General features: G+C 43.4%; 1 long non-coding RNA gene across 1 annotated transcript in view; it reads right to left on the bottom strand.

The window, feature by feature from the left end:
- Window positions 1-8,028: 8,028 nt before the first annotated feature.
- LOC122700630 overlaps window positions 8,029-10,579 on the bottom strand; it is a 526,773-nt gene continuing 524,222 nt past the window's right edge. The window contains exon 5 of the long non-coding RNA XR_006342839.1: window positions 8,029-8,152. This is a non-coding gene — a long non-coding RNA (uncharacterized LOC122700630). The remainder of the gene's footprint in view (window positions 8,153-10,579) is intronic.

Raw genomic sequence — 10,579 nt, 5'->3', positions numbered from 1 at the left:
TGGTTTTTCCAGTGGTCATGTATGGATGTGAGAGGTGGACTATAAAGACAGCTGAGCACCGAAGAATTGATGCTTTTGAACTGTGGTGTTGAAGAAGACTCTTGAGAGTCCCTTGGACTGCAAGGAGATCCAGCCAGTCCATCCTAAAGGAGATCAGTCCTGGGTGTTCATTGGAGGGACTGATATTGAAGCTGTAACACCAATACTTTGTCCACCTGATGCAATAAACTGACTCATTTGAAAAGACCCTGATGCTGGGAAAGATTGAAGGCAGGAGAAGAAGGGGACAACAGAGAATGAGATGGTTGGATGGCATCATCGACTCAATGGACATGAGTTTGAGTAAGCTCCGGGAGTTGGTGATGGACAGGGAGGCCTGGCGTGCTGCAGTTCATGGGGTCACAAAGAGTCGGACATGACTGAGCTACTGAACTGAACTGAATCCCCAATGTGACTGTATTTGGAGACAGGCTCTTTAAGAAGGATTAAAGCCCAGTGAGATCATAAGGGTGGGTCGGACAGGACTGGGGTTTGTAAGAAGAGACACAAGGGACATCTCTCTCCACACGCACAAAGAGGAAAAGCTCTGTGGGGTCACGGTGGCAGGGCAACTTTTGGCAAGCCAGGAAGAGAGACCTCGCCCCAAACCAAACTCCCAGCACTCTGACCTATCCCAGACCTGCTGGCACCTGAGGGCTCGGGACACTGGGCTGTGGGCTGACTGGGGTGAGGTCGAAGCCCCCGCCATGATCCGTGTGGAGCACCGAGGAGGGGAGCGGGTCTCAGCAAGTTCCATCACGCACTTGGTTGCATCTGGTTTTACTGGCATAGCCGCCGTGATTGCAAAGGGCTCTGTACCTTAGTCCATGTTCCTTAGCGCCTTTGTGAGCTTACCGTTGCTGCTGTAACAGATTGCCACACTCCAGTGGCTTAACACGACACAGATTTATTCTCTTACGGTTTCGAAGGTCAGAAAGTAAAAACTCAGTCTGACTGCTAACGTCAAGGTGGTCACAGGGGTTCCCCCTGGAGGGTCTGAGGGGTAATCTGTTTCCTTGCTTTTTGGGCTTTTGGTAGCTGCCTGCGTTCCTTGGTTTGACGTTGCTTCCTCCATCTTCAAAGCACGTCACTCCAATCTCTGCTTCCCTCTCCTCTGACCTGGCTGGCATCTGTCTTCTAAGGGCCACTGTGAATTGCTCTGAGCTCACACAGATAATCACCCTACCTCATAATCAGATCTCATCTTCTCATCTTCTGTGAGCTAACGCTCACAGGTTCTAGGACCTGGCCATGTATGGAGGAGTGTCAGCCTACACACTGACCTACACTGGGTTCTGTACTCCCAGGCAGAGATCCTTTATGGAGATCACTGCCATGGAGATCAGCTTCCTGTGGGTTCATTACAGCCCTCCTGCCCGGACTGAGTCTCTGTAACCTGGATATTCAGGTCTCGTGCCACCTCCTCCAGGAAGCCTTCACTCACTCCCCCAATCCACTTTGACATCGAAACTACTTATAACGTGAACTTTGTGATTTGGCTCTAATGTGTTATGCTGAGTTCAATCCTATTTTATTCTGCATGTGTTTGCCTTATTTCTGCAACTAAACTGTAAGTTTCCTATCTAAGTTTTGTGCATCTCCCCTGCTTTCTTCCCCTCCATTCCTTAAACAGTTTCCTTAGCCTCTAGGTCACCTTCTCAGCTGGACTCACTGATGCCCATAGGTTCTGTGTCACCCCCAACTAAGTACCCGAATGCACCATGGTACCTGATTGTTCGTTCCCCGTATTGCATCCTCAGCTTTGGGTTGTGGGTTGGTCTCCTGCTCTGGTCCTGTCTGAGATCCTATTCTGAGAACCTTCCTGAATTGTTGAACCTTCCTTGACTCCACTGGCTTCCAAGGCTGGGGTCCGGATCCTTTGGGTTGTCCTTCCTGGGACCTGCGGTTCTGCTGTTGAGTCTCTATCTTCCTGGTGACCAGGCCCCAGGTCCACACACACAAACACTCCAGACAATACCTGCTTGATAGGAATCCAGGGGCTTGGGATAGAGCCTGGCCCTGAGGCTGAGCCCAGCCCATTTACCAGGACCCTTCCACCTCACTGAGTTGCCCATGCAGGAATCACGCTTTTCTCTGTGTACATAGACACCCACTTTGGTATCTTAGGCAGGTTTCCTGGCCCCTGGTTCCTGTGATGCTGCATTTATATACATACCTCCTATGAGCATTAAACCCTCACCATTTATCCTGTTTCTGGCAGGAAGCAGCCAGACCTCACGGTGGACTCCTAGATACAATGTGACTCTTTCTTGCACACCTAACACCGAGACAGACGGTTAGTGTTCAAAACCAGCACCAACTGCCTGCGGATTTGGTTTTCTCCCCCCTACCCCATATTGGCACCCTGAAGACAAAGTGTACTTTGTTAGGCACTCCTTCAGGGCTTCCCTGGTGGCTCAGAGGGTAAAGCGTCTGCCTGCAATACAGGAGACCTGGGTTTGATCCCTGGGTCAGGAAGATCCCCTGGAGAAGGAAATGGCAGCCCACTCTGGTACTCTTGCCTGGTAAATCCCATGGATGGAGGAGCCTGGTGGGCTACAGTCCATGGGGTTGCAAAGAGTTGGACAGGACTGAGAGACTCACTTTCTTTCACTTTCATTCTGGCAAGAGAGTTGTTTATTTTGTTACCCCTTTTCTGGAAACATTAAAATTAGCCACAATTGCCTTTTAAAATTCATCATTTGAGAGTTCACTTCATGAAAGCACTAGGGATACTCAGGTGAAAAACACTCTCCCCCCTTCAGGAAACCTCTAATCTAATATGGCACACAGACAAGGAAAGCGGAGATTATGATTGGGTCAGCGACATAAACGGCAGGGTCAACTGCAGAATGAAAGTGTGACGCCTCTCATTAAAAAGTCAGAATAAAAGTTCCCATTAACACTAAACTGTAAAGCTTCTTGCCCCGCGTGTACTCTCTGCCTTTAGTTTCCTGGCGAATCAGGAAGGGCTGGAAATAGAGGGACTGTGGGCTGCCTACCTTTCCCTTTTATCTCCTATGCTATCATTTCTGGTGTGGGTGGTTGCTAACACAGGGATGTTGAGAAGAGTAGGAAGGAAGATAGGATTCCTAGCTCATTCTTCCTTCTTAGAACATCACTGGCTTCTTCCTGTCTTCAAAGCAAGTTCTAGCTGGAAAAGAAAGCATGTCCTCTTGGGCTTGTAAACACCACCGCTTACTCAGGAGTAGATGTGCACGCTCAGTAGCTGAGTCATGTCTAGTGACCCCATGGCCTGTAGCCCACCAGGCTCCTCTGTCCATGGGATCTTCCAGGCAAGAATACCAGAAAGGGTTGCCATTTCCTTTTCCAGGGGAACTTCCCGACCCAGGGATCGAACCCTTGTCTCTGACACCTCCTGCAACAGCAGGCAAATTCTTTACCACTGAGCCACCTAGGGAGTCCCAGCATTACCAATGTTTAGGTGAACGGGGCCGTTTAAAGAATGGCTGATACACACACTGCATGGGTGTCCTCTGCTTAGGGGTACGTTCCATTGTCCCATGGGACCTCATTTCAAAACACAAATTTAAAGACGAAATTATCAGGAATTTCAAAGGGGTGCTACCAGAGCGTTAGGTAAAGTACAGGGCCCTTCAGGGAGCAGGGTTCTGTGTAACTACACAGCTTGCACGCTCACAGGGCTGGTCTGAATGACAAAATCCTGTGAGAAATCCATGATCAAGACATATACAGGGCTCCAGAGGAACAACTCGGGAGAAAGGAAGAAAAGAAGAGAACTTTCTGAGAGGAATTGGCACTGGGGCTGAAGCCTCAAGGATGAGAAAGGTTTACCCAAGTGAACAAAGGAGAATAGCATTATAGCTGAAGAGACGGCAGATGCAAAGAAGGCATGAGGCATCGTAAAGTTCTGCACGTGTGGGGAACTACAGCTGGACGATGTGCCTGGAACGCTGGCGGGCGTGAGATCGTAAAGGAAGCTGAGACTTAAGAAATACCATGAGCATCACATGAAGGAGTTTCAACTCTCCGTAAAGCGAGGCAATATCACCGGAGAAGTATACACAGAAAGGTGGCATTAAAGGATTTGTATTTGCAAATTTTCTCTCCGATGGTCATGTGGGTGATGGGGTTGGAAAGAGGGCAACTGAAGCTAGAGAAGTCAATAGGAGGCCATGGCTGTGCTCTGGGAGGCCAAGACTGTGGAATTCTTTAGTTTTGTCCCTTTAAAATTAAAAGATACACGTATTAATTGAAAATGGCCGACCCATACTAAGGAATAAGAGTTAAAATATTAACCAAAAAATTTACAAAAGCACAAGGCCATTTACAGCAGTAACAATCGCGATGGAGTTGGATTGTTATATCACCATCAAAGCTGCTCTCTTCAAAGCACAGGACAAATACTTTGACAAATACAGCTTAGAGAAATGCTTTTTCTGATTTGGTCTATATCATCTTATTCAGTGATCCTTCCATTGTCATTGTCAAGGATTCACTGCTGAAAAAATGTATGCATGTTTTTGGCTCTGCTACTTTATCTTAAGAGCTATGAACGACAAATCCGCCAGGCAGGAGCTATTGTTCCAACAACACGTGATTATTGTTTAAGTTCTGCTTATTTAACTATGTGAGGAGTTGGAGAACTAAAGCAAACCTTGTCTCACCCTGGCTTCCTCACTTCTGATTTATCTGTGCCCAGGAGCATCGGTTTCCCTTGTGGCTCAGATAGTAAAGAGTCTGCCTGCAATGCGAGAGACCCAAGTTCGATCCCTAGGTGGGGAAGATCCCCTGGAGAAGGAAACGGCAATCTACCCCCAGTACTCTTGCCTGGAAAATCTCATGGACGGAGGAGCCTGGCGGGCTACAGTCCATGGGGTCGCAAAGAGTCGGACACGATTGAGTGACTTCACTTTCACTTTCTTTCTAAGAGCAGTGGTTTACTGCTTCTCTACACTTTCTGTCTCTAATCTTTCTCAGGAAAATATCCCCCCATTAAATCTAATTCATCTGAGCTGCATTCTGTTAGCTTTCCATGTAACAGCGCCCACAGCTAACGATGATATCTGTCTGACACACGGGGGTTAATGGGCAAGGTCACCTGCAGCTGTAGGGCTGCCCTCGGGGGTCCTGGCTGCACCACTCCCCACCCTCAGGCGGTTGTTACTTCCGTGCACCTGCAAACTATTTGCCTTGCCGCACCGCAGCCTGCCTCAGCACATAAACTGGGACACTCTCTGCAATAAACATTCTTTAGCCCTTCCGAGTACCCACGTTCACTAGTATGCTGCTTCTCAAACGTTAATATGCTTATGCAACACCTGGGAGACTCATTAAAGAAGAGCATCCCACAGGTCTGAGACTGCATTTCCTACAGACTCCCAGAGGACACCAGGTGGGTTCCTGGACCACACCCTGTGTAGCAAGGAGCTAGATAGCTCATTAACTCAGCTTGCTCTGGAAAAATAATGATATTTTGAAAAATTATGTGTGTGTGTTAGTCCCTCAGTCATGTCCGATTCTTTGCAATCCTGTGGACTGTAGTCCACAAAGCTCCTCTGTCCATGGAATTTTTGAGGCAAGAATACTGGAGTGGGTTGCCAAGCCCTTCTCCAGAAGATCTTGCCAATCTGGGGATCAAACCGGGGTCTCCTGAGTTCCAGGCAGGTTCTTTACCCTCTGAGCCACCAGGGAAGCCTTGAAAAATTATAAAATTTCTTGATTTTTAATATTAGCTACTAAATTAGTTACCAGAATGCCAGAAATAGTATAAAACAGCTTCTTTCAAAGTGTAGGTAAAGTCCAACACTCTTACTTGGCTAAACCTGCCTTGGTTCTGTTATACACATCTAATTAGAAACTTCAAATTATTGTTCTTGGTAACACTCTTTTAAAACCTATGTAAAGTGATTATAACTGACAGCTCCTATTATACAGAACACTTGTCTGGAGTGCAAAGGACTAAATTTGGCTTTCTTGTAATCAAAGAAAGATTCTTGTCAAAGAGAGGTGAGAGCTGGTTATTTAGCAAGACTCTTGTACTAGATTGAACATACTCAAAGAAACTCATAATTATGTTAAAAATTATTATATTGTCATGGTCCTTGATGCAGAGAAGTTCTGCCATTAAAAGAATCCCTTGACCTGAAACAAAATATCCTTTCCTCCTAAGATAGTGACTAAAACGTTTGCTCTAGAAACTGTTCCTGTTTCTTCCCAACTGTCAACAAATGCAGACTCAGATGAAATGTTCTATTTCCAAGTGGAAATAAATTTAATGGCAAATGTAAAAATGACTTTCAGACAAAGTGAAAAGTGGCATTTAATATAAACTCAATGGCTTTATAATTTCTTGAAAGAGGAAATGAATTCCCAAGACTCAAAACATTTTGAAAATGAAAACTTAAACCTCCTATTTTTACACATACCAGTTTTCAAATAATAAAAAGCACTGACACGCTATGAGACTGAAAGTGAAATATACCTCTATTCAAATTCAAATTGTGGAAAATTGGGAATTTTTACAAAAGTGTTTATTTATATAAGACCCAAACACTTTACTTCAACCTCTTTGAAAAGTTTATGGAACATTTGGCAATTTAGTACATCAATTTTTGTAATAAGAGCATTAGATGAATCTAAATTGATTCACAGGGAGTGAATTTAACATTACTTAGAAATATACTATCTTTAAAGTATTGTAACTGAACTCACTGTTTCTTGAATGAAAAGGTCATTGGGAGGAAGGGTAGTTGAAGTAATAAGCTAGAAAAGTTGGAAAAGAAAATTTTTATCTTTACAATAAACAGGGAAGAAAAAAGAATATGTGGGAAGACAACTTAGTGATTCTGGAGCCCTTAAAAAATTACTGTTTTCATTTTCAAATAAATTATGAAAGTGAAATGCAGAATTTTCTTACCATTTTTATGGAGGTCTTCCTTCTATGCAGAGCTAAAAAATGGGGGTGGGGTTTTCTCTATATGGAGTAACTAGTTGATCAATTTCACACCAATCCTTTCTCAGAAAATTGCATTAAGAAATCATGGCACAAAATACTTTGACTATGGATGAGTAGTTTTATAGTCAATAAATTGTAGTACATGGTGTTTCACATTAGAGAAAAGGGCAATCAGATTTCATGCTTCTGAGTGTAAATGGATTACTCTCTTGGGATCTGAATATAAATAATTTTTCTGGCCATTTTACTGAATTTCATCCAGTTGGTAAAAGCACCTTTTTTTCTTATCTGCATTGAAATTATTAGACTTAGACCACTACAGGTATCAAATGGAAAAACCTCCTGAACTGCTATCCTATTTTAATGAAGAAAATATAAATTTAACATGGGTTAGAACATCTAATTTAATTGTATGTATAAGTTTTGGTTAATAAAAGAAATAACAGCATTCTAGAAGCTATTGTTTCCTTTGAAGTGATTATAGTTTAGGTAATTACACCCGGATGGTGGCTGGATCGTGGAACAAAAGTCTGAACAGCTAGAGTTTCAATAAGAAGAAAGCTGAACTACACCTGTGACAAGCACTGCACTCTGTACTCTACATATAATACCACAAGAAAGATTATATGTAAGAAAGACTACTTTCCACGAGAACTGGAGCTTTTCCAAGACAGCTAAGCAAATCTTCCAGAATACTCCTCATTTAAATATCATATGTTATTAGAAACAAAGAATACCCTCATCTTAGTGGTATCAGGAATTGATCTTCAGTGTTCCTCCATCAACAGTTTCCTCCTGATTGATCACGATCTATTTCTTGAAGATATAATTTCTTTGAATATGTCCATAGAGCTGAAATTGTCAGTAGATTTACCATGCATCATGATTCATTAAGCTCAACATTCTTATTACTCATTTTCTACCCACTTTTCTGCTCAAGATACAGATTCATTTAACAAGTCAAAGCAACAGCCATTTTGTTCTGTGCCCAAACTATTCTTTACTCACAAAGAGGACACTCAAAATATTTACCAACTTATATGTGTAGCAGCCAATCCAGAAATAATATTTCCAATGGTTTCTTCTTATACTTACCAGCATGACTATCTTTTCACTAGCCAGAAGTCTTCATTGGTCTCCCCAGTCAACCACTTTCAATCCTAGGTCTTTACCCTTTGAAAGACAAAATGCATTATTATGTTGTTGCAACTCTAGGCACCTGCAATAGACCTTCTGTGCTACAGAGACAATGGCCCTGGCAGCTAATACAGGTTGCTATTAAATATAGGTTAATTTTGCTTTCTATACAAAGAGCTGCTTTACTAGCTGATGTGGTGAATTGAAAATGAGGGTCTTATTTTCTGAAAGCAAAACTCTATTGCTTAAATAACCAGAGCAATTATAGAAACAAATAACACTCCATGTTCAGTAATAGCCGAGGCAGCTTGACACAGTGAAAAGATCATAGGCTTTAAACTCTAATAAATCTGGGCTTGAAGGGAGCTTTCTACCTCAGTGATCTTAAGCGTGTTGTGTAATATGGAGATAAAAATACCTTAGGGTGTTTTGTTTGAGACTTACATGGTATACATAGCATATAGAGAGGGCTTAACACAGTGACTGGCTAACACTGTAGGTGCCTGGCCAATTGGAGTTCTTATTATTCCTCTTCTCCTCTTCCCTTTCTGAATTAATCCCAGATTAATTCCTAGTAGGTAGGCATGCTTCTAGTCCCTCTGCAGATTTTTATGGGACACTTGGAAGATGGGCCAGTTCTCTCAATGTCCTAATTGTCTTTTAACTTTTAGATCCTCTATCAGAAACAGAATGCTGAGTGGAATTCATCATAGAACTGATGGATTGTGGTAATTCCTCCATTTTATACACATTTTGCTTTTCTATAGCTCCAAACTCTAAGCCCTCACCCCTCAACTACCTTGCTATGTTTGATATTAAGACAAGGGCTCTGATCAATTTCAGCAGATGAGATCTGGCAAGACAGACAGAGGAGAAGCAGCTTGGAATTTACACACAGGAATTTGGGCATTATTCTACAGGTTATAGGAAGTGAATTAAGAGGCTTAAGCTGTGGAGTAATCGGGGTTATTCTGTGTTTGCAGTCAGGATGATCCGAAGGTAGGAAAACCAGTGGTAGGGAAATCAACTGGGAATAATCCAAATGGGACATAAGAACCTAATGCAGTGGAAATGAAGACAGATAGGGGCTGAAGAGTTGAGATAATATATAATGTAAATAGCAATAAAAACAGTTGGATATAATGGAGTCTAGAAGACATCCAGTATAAAATAATTGCTTCTTCTGTAGCACACGGTATTAGTGGGCTAGGGATACTGTAGCAAAATACTACCAACAGAGTGGATTAGACACCACCAATTTATTACCTTACCATTCTAGAGCTTAGAGGTCCAACAGCAAGGTATCAATCGGCTTAGCTTCACTCTCAGGCTGCTATCCTTGGCTTGCATATGGCTACCTCTTTTGCTGTGTCCTTCCATAGCTGTCCCATCTGTGTTGTCTGCTTCCTGATCTCTTGTAAGGACACCAGTCATGAAGGACTCGGGCCGACCCCAACCGCCCCCCTGACCTTAATTACCTCTTTAAAGGCTTATCTCCTCATACAGTTATATTCTAAGGTACTAGAAGTTGGGGTTTCAACATATCAGTTAGGAGGGACACAATTCATCCTGTAACACAGGTCTTATATATTAATCGCGCTAACCATGACATTGCATGCGTACATCAGGGCTGGTTATTAAGTGACTGCCTCTCAGCTCCAAACCAGCCTGTGAGGCTGGAGCTGGGGACTCTGCCATTTTCTGCTTTGTCATCCAGTTGCTATTGAGGCTCTGCCAATAGAGGGCGCTCGAGAGAAATGACAAGGCTTGATAAGGGAGGAGGGATCCCGCCTCCTCCTCCAAACTTCCCGGTTAATGATCCCAGATTCTGCCCTGTGTTTCTCCCGGTCCTAGCAGTGAAATCTGCTTCCTACACTGACTTTCTCTGTATTAACTCCGTGTGTCCCCATTTGCCTTTTCAGTCCTCCTGAAGTGGACTTTCAACCAATTTCCTATATAACATTTTGTCTGTTAAGGTAACTGAGGTTATTTTGTTTTCCCAACTGAAGTAACATCTTCCTTTTGTGAAATTCTTTCCTCCTCTGCTTCATGCAGTGAAGGGATTATCAACTATCTTATATTTACACAAAAATTAGTATCGGAGGAGTGAAGAATGGCCAGCATTAGTTATCATCTAGGGGGCATCAGAATTCCATACCTATGAAAAATAATGAGCAGAAAAAACCCAGCAACCTATCATTAACTTTCCCAGCTCTGTCTTGCAACTATGACAGAAGGCACACCATCGAAGAAAGGGTACCGTTATTCAGTCACTAAGTAGTGTCCAAGGCTATGCGACCCCATGTGCTGCAACACACCAGGCTCCTCTGTCCTCCACTATCTTCCCAAGTTTGGTCACCCCCTTCACGGATCACAGCCTTGTCCTGGCGAAGGAGCTGGTGTAACTCAGTGAAGCTGTGAGCCATGCCATGCAGGCGACCCAAGATGGACAGGTCATAGTGA

This window comes from Cervus elaphus, chromosome 9 (genome assembly GCF_910594005.1).
Source record: "Cervus elaphus chromosome 9, mCerEla1.1, whole genome shotgun sequence".
In the NCBI taxonomy this organism is placed as follows: Eukaryota; Metazoa; Chordata; class Mammalia; order Artiodactyla; family Cervidae; genus Cervus; species Cervus elaphus.
Note: the sequence above shows the minus strand (reverse complement) of the source record. Positions and strands in the feature narration are given on the sequence as shown.